This window comes from Saccoglossus kowalevskii, chromosome 5 (assembly GCF_978046115.1).
Source record: "Saccoglossus kowalevskii chromosome 5, keSacKowa6.1, whole genome shotgun sequence".
In the NCBI taxonomy this organism is placed as follows: domain Eukaryota; kingdom Metazoa; phylum Hemichordata; class Enteropneusta; family Harrimaniidae; genus Saccoglossus; species Saccoglossus kowalevskii.
In genome coordinates, this window is record NC_140645.1 from 12238130 (window position 1) to 12256418 (window position 18289).

Here is an 18289-nt window from a genome sequence, read left to right on the forward strand (position 1 = left end):
ACCATTTCATTGTTACTATCTTCTGACTGTATTGTGTTTGCCCACTTCTCAGGTTTCTTGCTCTGTAACACGATTCAACCATACAGAATGCATTCCCAGAGTTCTCACATTAACAGAGACAACAAAGACCGTCATATAGCTTTCAAACGAGTGGTCTCAGTGTATTCAGTATGCATGAAACAAAACGTAAAAATCAGGCTACTTGAACAAAGTCCTTGTAGAGAATACACCATTATATTTCCAAATACTGATATATTCATGGCGTAGAGCCACTGCTGTTTATCGTGCATCTATCAACAGACAGGAATTACTATGAAACACATACTTGCCTCCACATCGTCATTTGTAGCCTTGTGCAAAGTGCATTGTACATGTAAGTTAAGCAATGTCTGACCACTAAATAAATTCGCATCTTTCTCCAACATTCGACATAATATTGTTTCAAATACAGCACATTATATTCCTTTTCTACGAAAACCGTAGCTATATTTAGGAAGTGAAATCTATAATTTAAAGTCTCCTGTTATGATGAAAATTGAAAAATTATTATGGAATATGTAAATAACCAGGCATAAAATGTTTTGAATGCAGCGACGTGCTGAATCGGATCACATTCCGGATAAAATACTAATCTGGTATTCAAATTAAAAATAGATATGGTAATTTAGTAACAGTCGAACATTCATACGCTACAAGAACACTATATAACAGACACGTCCCTTGTCTCTGAGGTCTTCCAAGCAAAACTAACGTCAACAACAAGAAATGTGAGTAACAATCTGATTATTGAGTGTATAGACAATCAACATATTAGCGAGTTTGGTGCCATTTTATTGTTACTATCTTCGGATTGTGTTTCTTTTGTAACATGATTCAACCAAACGGATTTATTATTAACAATATTGACAATAGTCTAGCTTGCAATTGCTCCGTACCCAGGTAAAAATACACTGAGACGATTAAGACTGTTTTATAGCTTTCAAACGAGTGGTCTCAGTGAATTCACTGTGCATGGAACAAAACGTAATATCAGGCTACTTGAACAAAGTCTGTGTAGAGAATAAACGATTAGCCGACCACACTTACTTTCAAAACACATATTCCCAAACACTGGTATATTAATATTCATGGCGTAGTTCTACTGCTGTTTATCGTACATATATAAATAGACAATAATTACATTGAAACACATACTTGCCTCCACATCGTCATTTGGACTGGGCAGCAGCTGGACGACAAATGTGTGACTAACTCGTGTTCACTGTCATCTTGTACAAGCAATAATCAATAGAATATTAATTAGCAGTATTTACATAGTATGTATACGTAATATATACAAAAATACATGCCCACAATTTATAGATATATAGACAACTGATTTACATTCGATACGTACATAATGACATTTTGAAACTCTTATAATTCATCAGGATTTTAAACTTGATAATCATTTAAGTGACAGTAAAAAACAACATGAATGACGAAAATTGTCAACATAGATAAAATATTAGCAACACCTACAACGCTCCGCACTTTATGAATTAATTGAGTTTTCTATGAGGTAGTATTTGATGGTTTAATGTTTCTGTTGCATTATAATTTTGTCTTAAACAATTTTGATCATGTGGGGTCCATCATAGTTACTAAACTGCGTCAGCTCTTTTATTGTCATTATAAAACTTGAGTGTGTGTTATTATGCCCACAATAAGGTTGACTGAAAGTATTTCCGTTTGATGGCTATAGATTAGACCCTGGACAGAATTGTCTAAACAAAACTTGTCTTGTTTCGTCTTTTAGTAAGTTGCATTCAAAGTTATAAGCCATTTACGTTCATACCCGATATCTGATCTTGCGATGACTTTGCTATGTACATACACCATGATTACAACTACACGTACTACTGTAGGTATTTAGTTGCAGTAACACCAACGTTCGCCTATAATTATACTCAGGGTGTGCATTTTTTTGAATTATGTCGACCAATACAATTGTACATTTAGTAAAGTAAAGTAATAAAGTATACAAATAATTCACTAAATCACTTGTTATGTATTTATAAACTATGTATAATAGCCTCAGACCTCATTTAATTGAACCACAAATGCATTTAGAATACTGTGTCATGTATATACAAAATTTACTTGGTCTAATATAATGGAATAATTACACACTCAATATTTACCAGTTCATTCTATATTCAAACTTACTATCGCTCTTGTGATTCTTCAAATATCAACACCAATTTGCTCAACAAAAATGCAATTATGTATCATTTTATGTCTAAAACAGAACGTATGAACAAACATATTCATTGTAGTATTATGTATTTTAGTGGTAAAATTCTCCTCACAATACCCACATTGCATTATACTCGTTATGTTGAAAATCATTGGGAAACGTGTCATCAAAAGTATAATAATTTGTTACAAGTATATGATACCATAGACACAGTTGTGAGGACTTTTGAAACTAATGGCAATAGTGAATATGATTATATATGGGTATATTATGTAAACAATTAACATACTAGTCATCTTGACACAATGGAATGTAACGCATAATTCATCTATTTTCTTTAGAGCATAGAACGTCGTTATGATGTCAACACGCATTATCTTGATTTTTACTGGAAGCTGTCTTTTATGGTGGTTGTCGGGTTGGAGAGCTCGTCGAAATCGGAAAACATTCCTGTATGTTAAACCGCATATTGAAAAGAATACCGACACTAGTACAAACAACTGATGCAACCAATACACATATGCTTTCATGATTCAATGAATCTACTAATGCATTCAATAATGTGTAAATAAAAAAACAGTCACTTTAACTAAACTTTAAAACAGATTTCTATATATTATATTTGCATGTTTGTATTCATATATTTATAAACATATTTTTTGCTTCAAAAAGGTAAATTCGTTTATAAAAATAGGTTTCACTCGTAATAATATCGTGACCACGGTTAAGCAATATTCTTAGTGCATTGATGTATACCAAGCAAACACAAATGATTTTCTCATTTGGTATGAAAAGACCGGATCGACCTTTCAAATGATAAATCCGCGAACAGGAAAATTCTACTATTAATAAATACTGCAAAGATTAATAAAGTTCAGTCATACAGCACAAAATGGGTAAGATTTCTAGGTGAATTACATCAGCGTACGCCTACACGGTGTTAGTCAATTCAGACATTCCTCCCTCCAAAACCCCGTGCAGTAACTCTCTTCACAACCGTGTATGTCAGTTGGTTGGGCGATAGAAAGTTTACAGACGAATAGATAGCTTTGTTACAAATGACTGCCAACAAGTACTTGTAATTATGCATTTCTGATGTCTTCATATTCGGCTTTATTTCTGGCGATATATGTTGCAGTGTCATGAGCACTGAGGTGTACCACCTGCTGCTCCATAATATTCAACAGCGGTGACAAACACTGTTACTACGGTCGACGATGCAAGGTCGGTAAAGCATAATGATTTAGTATTTCCAGTGCGACTAACGACTAGCATATCAGACTCGGAATTAAGTGTAAATTAGGCTAGTTGAAATTCCAAGCAAACTGTCACGGTTCAATACTAGAAAGCAAAGCATGTTACCTCCCAACGGCAGAAAATGACAAAGATCGACAAACAATATTAAATCACTATCAAAATATAAATTTATTTCTTCTGTGTGCACACTAGATTGTACAGTATATGCCAATTACCTGCAATAAATTACTATACATTTAATACCAGTCTAATACAATACATACCTCAAATATCAATTACTCATGACTATTAAATCTCAAACTGTATGTGACTGGATTATAAATACAAGTATACCATATTAACCCACAGAACCGGAAATGTGCATTTATTATAACCGACATTCCAGCCGTATTCAATTCATTATAAACTAAAACCAAGCTAGTAGTATTAGAACATCCATGAATATATTATCTTTACGCCAATCTATGGCTTGGTTTTTCATTAACGAGCATAATTTCAGGTAATATAACAGTGGCAACTGACACACCACTAAACCTCATTAATCACTATACAAATTACACTCCATTGTGGCTCAATACGTTAACACAGTCATATCATAACAACGTCTTAACTCAATAGCAATAATATTAATATTAATATTGGTGTCTCTCTAGCTGAATGATAAATGTGTTTGCTTTCTTAAAAAAAGAAACTAAATAGCACAATTCCAAAACTATGAAATACACAAACATACATAGTCACGCGGACACAGCTTCACTGTGCACAGCCGTATTTGTGTTGATAATTGTACAAAGCGTGTTTATGAAAGACTTATTCTAATTGGCTATTAATGAATTGATTATAAACTGTGAGAGCATTGTTACATACACATTGTCCAAATGAAATATGTCAAGGTGTTGTCGAGTGCTTTGCATGAACATGCACTTTAAAGGAATGAGTTATTAGCATGGTTAAGGAAATAGAAGGAGCTGTAATTTGACAAATTACCAGTCAGGTCGCACATGGTTTACCAACAGTACTGCGTAAAACGTTGCCAACATATAGCTAAATTGTATCATTGTTTCTAGGTGTGAATATAGTTAACGCATTTTACCCCATACCTCTAAATCCTATAACATTCGGGAGTGTTTTGGAGCAATATAAATCATAACAACAATAGATTTTTAAAATGAAAAAAGACAAATCGCCTGGCTTGGACGGGCTCCCAGTTGAGTTTTATCAAACCTTTTGGGAATCTATTGTTGTATTGGTGCATGGTTCAATTAAGAATGGCTTACAAAACGGGAAACTGGCACAGTCTCAGCGTATAGCAGTATTGAGGCTTTTGCATAAAAAATGAAAAAAACTAATTTAGACAACTGGCATCCTATTAGTCTCTTAAATGTAGACTATAAAATTCTAGCCTTTGTTTTAGCACACAGAATGAAGAAATTTATCCATAAAATTATTAATCCGGACCAAACTGCATATATTCCTGGTCGATTCATTGGACAAAACATTAGACTGATTTATGACATTATATGGCATACTGACATCGAAGATTTGCCAGGAATCATTCTTTTCTTAGATTTTAGAAAGGCATTCGATACTGTCGAACTACCTTTTTTATTCAAGACTCTTGAAAAATTCAATTTCGGCCAAAGTTTTATTAATTATGTTAAAACTATGTACACAAACATAAACTCCGTCATAATTAACAATGGCCATATATCTAGAAATTTCAAGCCCACTAGAGGTATCAGACAGGGCTGTCAGCCCTACTTTTTCTTATAGTGGTTGAAATCCTAGCGATTACAATTAGAAATAATCCAAAAATCGAAGGGATTAATATCATCAATACCATTGTGGCAAGTCAAATTAAAATTAGTCAAGTAGCTGATGACACCACCCTGTTTTTAGCAAATGAAAATAGTTTTTATGAAGCCATTGAAACGGTCAAACGATTCAGCAATGTGGCCGGGACACTTTTAAATAACACTAAAACAGATGGTATGTGGATCGGGAAATGGAAAAACAGAAAAAAAGTGTCTGGGAAATATCAACTGGCCTAATGAGCCGATCAAATCTTTGGGGGTGTACTTCCATACAGACTTAACACTTTGCAAAAATAAGATTTGGGAAGTTAAGATAGCCCAGATAGAAAAGAATCTTATGCCCTGGAGAAAACGAAATATTACCCTGTATGGTAAAATGACAATTCTGAAGACTTTCGCTCTGTCACAATTAACATATATTTTATCCATTCTGGATTATAGCTATAATTCCCTGAAAGAGATTGATGTTATGTTTTTCAAATTTTTATGGGGGAGTAAAAAACATAAAATATCAAGAACGGCTGTGATAGCAGATTATGATCAAGGTGGTATCAAAATGATAGATATTTTTGCTCATAATAAAGCGTTAAAGGCAGCATGGGTAAAAAGACTGCTGACAAAAAATCCAGATAAAGAAACGGAACCCAGTTGGAAGTTAATACCATTTTTTTATCTCAGGAAAAATAACATGCACAAAATAATTTTTCATTGTAATTTTTCAAATCCCCAACACTGTCCTGATCTTGGATCTCTGCCAGCATTTTATGAAATGATTCATGCATTACACCAATCAAATAATATACCTTCTAAACAACTTTGCACCAAATCTATATTAAAACAAATTATTTGGGGTAATAGATTTATTGTTTACCAAGGAAAACCCATATTCTTTTCTAACTGGATCAAGTCTAATATTATCTATATGCAAGACATAATAACTGCTAACCAAATAGACCTGGACAAGATTCTACGTCATTTATATAACAAGACTAACTGGGTAAATGAATATTTCATGCTTTGTAACGCCCTGAAACCATGGATGAGTTTGCTTGGGTGTGTCACGGAATCTGATATTAACACTAATAATGATGACGGTATGCTTTTGAATATAACTTCAAAGTTGGTGTACACAAATTTGACCCAACAACAAATTAAAAAACCTTATGTTGAACATATGTGGTCTAACAATTATGACATACCAGCTGAATATTGGAAATATATTTGGGGAAAAGATGTATGTACTCTACTTATGACAGAAAACTGTCAAATTTTATATTTAAATTTATTCATTGTATCTTGCCGAATGGATATAATCTGTACAAATGGAAAATACGAAACACACCATTCTGTGATAAGTGTTTCGTCGTTGAAGACAGTCTCCATATATTCTATAATTGTATTGATGTACGGAATTTTTGGGGCAAAATCAGATGTTTTATCTTTATCTACTTTGGCACTGACGGAATGTTAAACATGAGAACACTTATTACCGGAACAAACATATTAATTGTCAACCAAATTCTAACTATTGCCATGTACTCCCTCTTTAAGAGATGGTGTCAAAATAAATGCGACCCAAGAACGAATTTTGCTTTTTTTATGTCCCAGCTCAAAACAACCATTAATAATGAACTACATCTAAATTATGGAAAGGCAAGTAAGAAATGGACAGCATCATTAATTGATACGGTTGAACCCATATAAAGTGTTCTTCTGCAGTGTATAAAAATATTATTATTTAAGTAATGTATTAAACTGATATGACGAAAATAAAAAAAAATAGATTGAGGAACAATATATCTTCTTTTTTGACCACCAGGATTATCCTTAATCAGTGTGCGTCTATCGTGATTCAAATAGATGATGCACTATCTACTTCGTGAATTGTTGAGTCATTCAGTGAAAATATGCAAGATGATTTTTACTTTTCCTACTGCAGCGAATTACTAAATTAAAAGGTACGATACAATCACTCACGGATTTCTTTTATGACTGACCACAATTGTTTAGAGGGAATTCCCACGTTCTTATACTAATCGAAGTTTAGAAAAATATACTTGCTCTAATATTTATTTGCACTAAGAAACCTTATATCATGCGACAGTTTCACTTGGAAAAGATTAAATACCAAGATGTTCCAATCAACAATCTCATTATTATTTTTTCCAAGAAAATATCATCTTCGCCACGACAAGAACTCTCTGTTGAGCAGCGAATTATTTCTTGGTGCAGACACACTTTACCTGTGAGTATATTTCTCGCCATCAAGTAGATACACATTTTGAATTTGAATTTTCTGACTTTCAAGAAAATTTATTTAGTGTATGTTATACATGATGATTACATGGTATTTCAAATATCTTGGCCCAAAATTCGACTTCGAGTGCATTTCAACACCATGATGCTAAATGTCCACTGAGAGGAGTACTCAAGTACTCAAAAGTGTACTACATTTCACTACATCTGTGATATAAATAGCTGTAATTACTGCATTATTAGTGTTGATTTTGTGCACATTTTCAATGTCCAAAAAACTAGTTGGTTACGAATTTCAAAAAAAAAATGATTTGGTGCCAGTGAGTGTATATCTAGTGTTATACGAAGCCTCGGCGTTTATATTGGTCGGTTTTTCATTTCCAATGTATGTCACGCCATAGTATATGACAAGTCTGTTTTGTGACTTAACTAAACGTTTTTCTTGACATATTCATAAATGCATTGGTTGAATTATTGAATCATTAATGCCTCAGTTGTTGATCTAGGTTCCCCGGATTTTGGCAAGCTATCGGTAATAACCACTATCAAACAAAAAAGCTTCCATTACGAAGATTGCCGACACCAAAACAATTAAAATAAAGATACATTGTACTGCGTTTTGATATCATGACGATGTTCTCTGCTATAAAAATAGATGAATAATGCGTCATTTTATTTAGTGTAAGTTACATTCCCAAAATAAAAAAAATATAATGTGTGTTAGTGAGTCTCCTAGCTAGTTTTTCATGAAACTTAAGTAACGGTAATAAGTATAGAATGTAAACTGTCGCAATAATTAAGGTCACCATGTAGCCCCCACAATTGAGCTTTTTGTTTGAATCAGTAAACGATGTATTTTTTGTAACTTTGCAAACAGAAAATTTGCGATATGTAAAAACAATCATGGCTACAGATGCTCAAAACTCTTCACCGCTTGACAAGTACCAAGACATTAAGATACATTTTTGTGTGAAAATATTTATCTCTGATAAATGACGATAACCTACGGTATATTATATGTCAGTTGACAGCATAATTACTTAACCTTCGGGTTGAATCTAAAGAATATGGGAAAGATTATGTAAGCAAATTATGTAACTTTAACTTTCCACTAGTTGCGAAAACACAACCATTTAGGTCAAATTTACAGCAAAGCTAGAAACTTCGCAAACGCTTTACACAATTTTGCACGCTGTTTCTTATTTTTTTTACATATACAATTCAAACATCAAATAATATTTAATCACTTTTCATAACTTTGTTTGCTATTTCGTAACATTTTACATTGAGCTCGTATTACGTCTGGAAAACCATACGGAGCTTTCACTCCAATTTTGTTCATTTTTTTAACAGCCTGGTAGCAATCAAATATACCAACATTCCAATTACTTTTCTCAACATTGCAGAATCTGTGCAACAGATTAGTGCCAGTTTTATTTTCTAAATGCACCACGATTTTATTGTAAATACGTGCAAATTTACAAAATCCTTTGGATATTAAAACATGTTTTTTATATTATTCTACAAATCGGTTTACCTCCTCAGTCACAAATCAGATATATTAAATTGAAATATATGTATGAAATGTCTGTCACTAAAAAATAGAATAGCTAGGTTTTGTCAGTTGGTCCCCATGCAATTACTTGCCACTTCCGATAAAGCTTAAATTGTGTGGTGAATTACTTCCTACTTGTCGATCTTTTAATGTTTTTTAAATTTTTCAATGTTTACATTGAAGTCGATTGTAATGTTTCAGATTTGCCCAGTGGCCTCGACTTGCTTCAGACGACAATTCCGCTATTTGAGGCTCATTGACTAGACTTTTCGTTTCTTGTTCGAAGTTTCCACTATTAGTTTCGAATTCACAGCCACTTAGGTCAACATTTACAACCAAATCTACCAAATTCACACTCGCTTTTCACAACTTTGTTTGCTAGTTTCTAACCTTTTACATTGAGCTCGTAATACTGTCTACTTTCTAACGTTTTACGTTGAACTCGTAATACAGTCTGGAAAAACATTTGGAGTTTTTCCTCGAATTTTGATTAATTTTCTAACTTTTAGCTATCGGGTTGGTGCGACACTGTAGTGGTTTTTTTTTTCTGCCATCGATCGTGTTTCTAATGGTTCTCAACTTAGTTTGTTTGTGTCATACATGTGACATGTGTAGCACAGCTACACGGTTTATAAATAGAATAAGTCTTGTATATATTAGAGAAAATATACACATTAATTTTGCAGATGATCAACATGGAGGACAATGTCTCTTGTTAATTTCACTGTCATGGTTGTTCTCCTCAATTTGATGATTATCATTAATTTGAATGCCATCTGTCTGGTCATCAGAGAGAGTAGTGCGGATTTCACCAGAGTAAACCATGGTTGTGGCAACCAGACAAATCAACAGCAATATTCGAATTTCTGCCATGTCTGGAGCTGAATAAACAATCACAAAAGATATTAGCATATACCAATGACCTGGTGAAGAGTATGATGTGTACATATATTGTAAAGAAAATGGGTTGTGTTATGTTCTTTTATTATTGTAATGAGTTCACATGTCAATTGCCCAGTTACACTGATAGAAACGGCAGAATATAACTTAAACGTAACGCCTGCAATATGTTTCGTTATTTCTGAGCATATTTGAATTTATATTTTGTCGTAATATTATATACATTTGTGACAAGAATAGAGTGTGTCGCCAATATGTTTTACATTACTTTATTCAATTTGCACCTCCCACTCACACGTACATCTATAATAATGCATATTACTTTTTTGAATATGTATTCCTGTATTATGCTTTACCTGATTCATTATACGTCAATGCACGTATGTTCTTCTATTTTGAACCTCAATTAGACAAGAATTGTTCTTTATTATGAGCTTAGTATGAAACTAAAATAATATTTGTATTGATTAATATGACAGAAGGATTAACTTTACTGTGTGTTAATCACATCAGACGCTACTTCTCATGATATTGTATTTTCTTATGCACATTCCAACACATTATGTACAAACAACACCAACTATTATGTTGCCCAGCTAACAATGTATACTGTAATTTCAATTTAGTTTACTAATCGCCGACCATAGCAAGTATCTCTAGGAACTGGTATAATAATGGAAGTTTTACATCCATATTATGGCATTGATGAAAACGAACTACTAGAACACAGTACTGGGAAAATATAGAGATACAAGTTTACCCAACACGAAAATAATGATGAATAACAACATTGGTGAAAGGTGAGTACTGTAATGATGTTGTTGATAAAGGTTGTAGGCGATTTCATAGCGTTGAATCAGTGCAGCTTATCTTGCATCTAACAGTCCCACATAAAGTATTAGACAGGCATTATCTTGAAACGTGTGCTAGCTGCCACATCGAAATTAAATTGCAACTCATGACACTGGCCGCCAAGTGAGAAAGTGAGCTGACTGAACATTATCAGAATACACTACAACCGCTTGGTCTGAAACTATATATAAAGTGATGGCATGGCTTTGGATATCACTAAAAGTGAAGTGCATCATGATATATCTGAAGTATATCTTATATTGCAAGCTATTTAAGCCGTTTTTTGTCTTGAATGAATGCCTCTTCATATAGGAGGATGTTATATAATTTGATTTAGCTAAAATTCAAACATTGTCATTTCCTGATTTGTTAATTTTGATTTATTTGCGACTTTAAAATAAAATTAATATACTTGTTTACGTTAATTTTCATCTCTTTCCAAATTGTGTGGATTCTTCAAAACTGTCTACCTTTCCTTTGTTTAAATTCTGGGAAAATTAGATGTCCACATTCTATGATGTGAATCATTGTGACTGCAGGCTTAACTTAATTCGTCTAATAATGTTTGATGCACTGGTCATGGGTACGTTATTTCAATTATTTTGTTATTCTATAATATTGGGGACTAGTAAATTTAAACTCATGCGAGAGTTCAATGAGGTACAAATAAGGTTTGCTTGTGATTTCATACAGTGACTACTTATTTCTGTAAAATTTCTCGAAATCAATTCTAAGATAGTTTTGTTGTTCTGTCTTTTAGATGGATATATCAATAAAGGGTCTGATAGATTTAGTTTTTCAGAACAACAAGAATGAAATAAAAGTCATTTGGCAAGTATCACAGTGGCCCTTCTGTACATTATTATACACAAATAGACAAAGATTTAATTAATATCAATTCCAAAATCACTTGATAAATTTGAATAACATTAATAATTTCATTCATATATGGGACAGCTTTTACCAAAATCCCTGAAGTACTATCAGTGCTTCTCGTAAGGCATGATCTGGAATCATGTTGATCATACAACAGCAAACATAGATCAGAAACAGATTGCTTGTTGAAACCAAAGATAAAAAAACACAATTAGTTGTACACAATGGCACAGAACATGCTTCACAGGAGATACCATGCCACACATTAAGTTGCTTTTATAAGGAAGCCATACGAAGACATTTTGCAATGAAGAGAGAACTAGAAGCATATTAACAATCACATTTCCTCTACAAGCTTTGTCTTCAAAAAGTACGTTAACAAATGCCTTTCCACAATAATAAGGGATATTTGGTGGAATGATTTATATTATATTTGCGAGAGATAGTCTTCGTAAACTCAACATTTATATTGTGCGAGATGACGTGCATATATCTTCATATTATATCATATAAAATTTAGTATTTAGTGACGGTTTTTATTCGGTATTGATCACCGAATGTGTGATTATTTCTAAACAGCTTGGATTTGGATTTGTCAAACACTCCAGAGAAAACTGGATATGAAGGACAATTGAAATTTTGACTTACGAAAAATGACATCGGTTATATATTTATAGGAGTAAAACTATGAAATTTCATCAAATATGAATGAAATATTCACATTGTGGTTATGTCGGTCAGGGTTCTGACCCTGTGTATTTTTTGGTGAGTACCATTTAATTTCACTACCCTGGCTACGTGTTAAATGGGTCTGAATTAACTTTGGATTATTACGTACATGACCAACCAATCTTGGAATTCATTTTACCATGTTGTCTGGGTTCTGACAATGTGTATTGTTGGGTGCGTACCATTTAATTTCACTAGCCTGGCTCCATGTTAAAATGGGTCTAAATTCACTTTTATTACGTACATGACCGACCAATCTTTGAATTTCACTGTGCATGCATGCAAGGTACACCTACTGACATTACTGTGTACATTCAGTTCTTTTAATTACAATTATGGTAATTATTTGGTAAGAGCACCTTCTAGTATTTGTGGCGAATCATGTTTATTTGGAATGCTCTGATTAGATGGTAGTTTGAGCCTAGCAAGGTGTGATAGAATTGGCCTGTTATTTTCAGATTCAAATAAGCATGACCCCTAATTTGACAGGGAAGTGATACTTGTAATGCAGTAACCTGTTTTAATTGCTGTTGTGGAAGAGTTTTTACATTTCCCTGTCAAATGCATTTCTTGGTCCACTGAAAAATCAAAATAATGTTTCCCTGTAACGAGTCTTATTGATCAAGGCATTTTAAAAATCATAGGTGTTATGACCCGTTGTCTCCTATAAAATAATGGTTGCATCTAATATTAAAATAAATATGTCGGGCTACAACGTTGATTCATCTCGTTCTACTCTGGATTACTTAGAGCAAATAAAGATTCTAGAAAGTTAGTAGTTATATGCCTGTGTGTTTTTTTACTGTCTTTCCCAATAAATTTGTTGCTATTGACAACAATTCAGTCCTTTGCAATGCTTCAGTCAATACGTTTCTTCACTACCTGCCCAGCTCCTCGTCGGGCACTATATGGCTGGTGTGGTTTATTTAACACAGACAGTAGGGCAATTGTCACAATTAGTCCTCGGAGAAAATAATCTCTGTCCACGTGTATTTATATAAATAGGTGCAGTTTATTTGGCTTGAATAACATTCACTTAGTTCATACATACAGGCATACTGGTTTACCTGTTTCTAGTTGAAATTTAGCCAATCCTATTACTCAAGAAATTATGAAATTTGCACATGTCACAACGCTCATTTCAAGTGCCACACCTTAGAACAAGTAGTCAAATCTAACATTGACTGGAACTTTTGTTTATATGGAAGTTATTATAGTGAATGGCAAACTCGATGGTCAGAAAGTTATGAAAAATAAGCACAGCTGACTGCGCCCACCTAACTATGAAATAAAAGAATGTTTATCAGACAGGCCATTTATGATGGTTTCATCATGTTTTTTATGGAAAACAATTTTAATTATAAACTTCTATGCTCTTGTACCCAACCGTGGGGATCCATCATACTAAAAAACAGGTGCCACTATTACTAAGAAAATGTACCTATTTTATATTAAAATTACTGATATGTATATATATATATATATATATAGTGCCTAATATATATCAAAACACTACTTGCTTAGTTCATTGGGAATGAAATACTGGTCATTCGGTCAGTATCACAGTGGCTCATTAGTGCATTAGTATACACAAACTGACAAAGCTTCCTGTAATCAATTCCAAAATCACTTGATAAATCTGAATGATAATAATAGTAATTTCACATATGAGACATCTTTATCAAAAATCCTGAAGTACTATTAGCGCTTCTCGTAAGGCATGATGTGGAATCATTTTGATCATACAACAGCGAACAACGATAAACAAAAACAATTTGCTTGTTAAAACCAAAGATCAAAAAACCACAATTAGTTGTACACAATGGCATAGAACATGCATAACAAGACATAACATGCCACAATGTAAGTTGCTTTTAAAAAAACAGCCATAGGAAGATATTTTTTCAGTGAAGAGAGAACTAGACGTATATCAACAAACACATTCCCTCCACAAGCTTTGTCTCAAAAGGTTCGGTCACAAATGTATTTCCACAATAATAAGGGATGTTTGATGGAGTGATTCAGATTATAATTGCGTGAGATAGTCTTCCTAAACTCAACATTTATATTGTACGAGATGACGTGCATATTATTATAGAATTTTTAGTTCTTAGTGACGTTTTTTTATATAGATATTGATCGCTGAATTTGTGATTATTTGGATTTGGATTTGTCAAATACTCAAAAAAACTGGAAATGGTGGACAAAAGGAATTCGCAAAATTGTGGTCATCGCAAAGAAGGATAATATTTCTCAGAAGAATAAGACATTGGTTATGTATAAAAATACTGTATGTTTAAGAAGATGTTGGAATATTACTTTTTGATCGGTGTAGACTTAATCTGTACCATTTGTAATACCAAAATCGGTATATATAAAATCATCGGTCGCCAACCACAAAGAAATATAGCTGTTTTAGTTGAGACTTATTGCATTTGATAACATTTGCATTTGATAACATGGATTGACTCGAATATTGACAATTGTATTATATTGTAAAACGTCACAGTGAGAGTATGTTCTGAGGTGAGTGAACTTTAAATTACGTTTATTTACAGCTGTTCTGTTTAAATGACAATTGCAAAAGTAGATTGAAAATATAACCAATTATGTGACTTGTTTTTTAACGCGTACGTGTGATATTTTTACTTCTAAAACAACAGAAATCAGCAACATACTTGTACATATGACAATTATATACCGTTCTCTACTATTTACGATTGAAGGAAGAGTAATATTACTACGTGCAAACGAGTAGTAAGAAGGATCTTATGCCATGAGTATCGCAGCAGCATGTCCCAGCAATTTGTGACAATAGTTAAACATGGAATATATAGATTATTCCCCATAGTACTATTGCAATGTTCCTATATATTGCTTTCATGCAGTTAAAACATTGCTCATCATTTAAATACGTGACATAGTCACAGCACTGTAAAACTGCTACATTTATCTGTTCCGAGAGCTATGTGACATTGGCTAAATATGAAATATGCAGTATAACAAATATTTACCTTAGAACTATTGCAGAACTCGGTATAATTCTCGATACAGCAAAACGTTTCAACGTTGCTCTTCTGCAGAATACGTGGCGTATAATGAGCGTTTACGTGGCACTGTATAATCTGTAGTAATGTTCTTATATAGAATTCACTGCAATAGAAAGATAGTGGGCACAGTAATTTGACATTCTAAAAGTCAGGTCACAAGTGGATTATCAATATTACTGTGCAGAAATAGCTAGCATATAGCTAAATCGGATTACAGTCGGTTTGCATGGAATGCAACCAAATGAAGATGTGGTTTTATTTTGCGCAGTCAACGATATTTCTCAACGAAATAACGAAACAGTGGAAAATATTTATAGACGTTGTCTCCTCTGTTGCACTTGCGGAAATGTTATGGTAATTTACCGTTTGATGACAAAATGACACTTTGGTCTTAACACTAAACATATATATGGTAATTTAAATTAAAAACAAATGTTATTCGTAGATGTTCATGTGCTACAGAAAACATCTCATTCTCGACTCCGAGGATTACTCAAGACGACACAGTATTACCAGTGAATGTTTACAGTGAAGGTGAGATGATTTATACAGCAATTTACATAATTGACAATTTACTATATACACACAATATTTACATAATACATGTCCAATATATATATATATATATATATTTTATGCACAGCATAATTACTGGCAGAGTGATCGTCATATTTAATAACATGTGTCAGCACTTTTATAGTATTGTACCTTAGTTTTATTATATGAACTAAATGCATTTAAATATACTCACAGTGGTGACTGGATTTTTTGCAGTTCACCGGCTTTACATTAAGTGTTCGCTACTCTGCATCTGTATTTCTTTTCGAATTATGTTGATTGAAACGAGTTTACATTTTTCAATGGCACGAACAATACTACTACAATGAATTGAAACTGGAGTGCAAAGTGGTAGAAAAAGTGGTACAAAATAAAAAACAATTGGAGTACAAAGTGGTGGTGGTGCAAAATGTGAAACTAAAGTAAACACTATTGGAATAGTAGTGAAAAGTGAAGTAAAATGTTAGGGTTTCTGTTAAAGATTGACGAATACCTTGCCAGTGTCAATAGAACAAGTAAGTCAGAACATTAATACATCAAAGGTTTCCGCTCCATTTACACCTGTAAATATTTCATCCAAAATTGCGATGTCCAAATGAGTGTTCATCTTACCATTGTCTATAACCTCAGTTTATGTAATTGCGAAATTGCCATTTTTTTCAAATATTTTCAAATCGATTAAACAAACAATTGCTGCAAATTATACGCCAATCTTCTTGTTTTCGAAAAGTAATATTATTTTATATTACTTACAATCTTGTCAGCACACAATTCATCCACTGTACACTTTATGAGTAGATCAGAACAAATGATTCAGGAAACTTCTGTAAAGTTTTGTCACAATTCTATGTTGATTAATGAGACTAGAAACACAACAAATCAAGATCTGTTTGGCACAATTGGTACGATCAGTGTCAGCAGATTGCCCATTCCTGAGTTTCATTAGTATTGTGGCTATGACTTGATTTAAATGCCAGTTGGTGACAAGACTTCAATTTGACTTTTTGGGGTTTGCATTGTGCAGCAACAAAATCCTAGAAATATTCGCAAATGGGATGTAACAATATTGGAAGGGACTGAGAGGCATATGAAAATCTGCTACCAACAGCCAATTGTGCAAACAATTCCTCTGGGTTAGATATGAACTATGTATGAAACATTGTGATTTCAGCTTGAGCTTCCTCAAATCCATAAATTACCAGGCTTCCTAAGAAGCACAATTAGTGAGCATTAATATGAATGAGACCATTTGATGATGTTTGTTCCAAAATAAGTACTGTATTTTTAATTTATGGTAATTTTTATGTAGTTGCAACCAATGTTTAACTATGTCTTGTATTTAGAGGGTATACAAGTGTTGTATACCCTCTTACATGTTAAACTTCATTGATCAGAGAACTAGTAAAGTAAGCCAAAATGTGCTTCGTAAATGTGTTTTTCCTTAATTTGCAAGTCACAACTTTGGTGGCGGAATTTCCATCAAACCAGTAGAAAACACATATGGTGTACAAAAGGGCATGGGTGAAATAGCAGTATATAAATTTCTGTTTGCATTGACAGCAGTAGAGTTTTGTAATTCTTCAAGAGATTGGCATGAATTATCTGTACTATCCTATTCTATATGATTTCCATTTGTGTCATACATAACTGTATACAAACAATAATGCTATGTAACTGCCACAGTCATTTGACCGCTCTTTAAACAAGTGTTTAATCATTGACCTGAGCTCACCTTTAAAATTTACATATCGTTCATTTGTTTTTGGGTAATATGGCTCTGTGATGAGCAATCTATTTGACAGCAGTCTGCTATCCACTAGGAAATAGACGACCATGATAAACGAGAATTCTTTTGGGTATACCAACAAAACAATGAATATTCATCAGACACACTGCAAATTTCATAATCAACCATTATAAGTATGTACTCTCACTCACTGCAACTATTACACCTTACTTAAATGGAATATAAATTTGGAGCATGGAGATCTCGTGAGATACCCTGACAACGGTTGCCAGTCTCGTGACACAGGTCAAGCTTAGGTTAAAAATGGCGTCCTAGCATAAAGTTGTGCGTTGTTTGTTTTCCTAAGTTTCCTGCTTGCGAACCGTTTGTTTTATCGTTATTTTTACGTTTACATGATGGATGATGTCGACAAACTCACAGAGCCATGGCTCAAGAGATTTTTACATAAATTTGGTG

The 18289-nt window shown here is 33.2% G+C and overlaps 1 long non-coding RNA gene across 1 annotated transcript; it reads left to right on the plus strand.

The window, feature by feature from the left end:
- The first annotated feature begins 672 nt into the window (after positions 1–672).
- On the plus strand, positions 673–2833 carry LOC144350775 (uncharacterized). Its single transcript, XR_013420337.2, has 2 exons — positions 673–767; positions 2581–2833. It is a non-coding gene; the product is annotated as an uncharacterized LOC144350775 (long non-coding RNA).
- The last annotated feature ends 15456 nt before the right edge of the window (positions 2834–18289 follow it).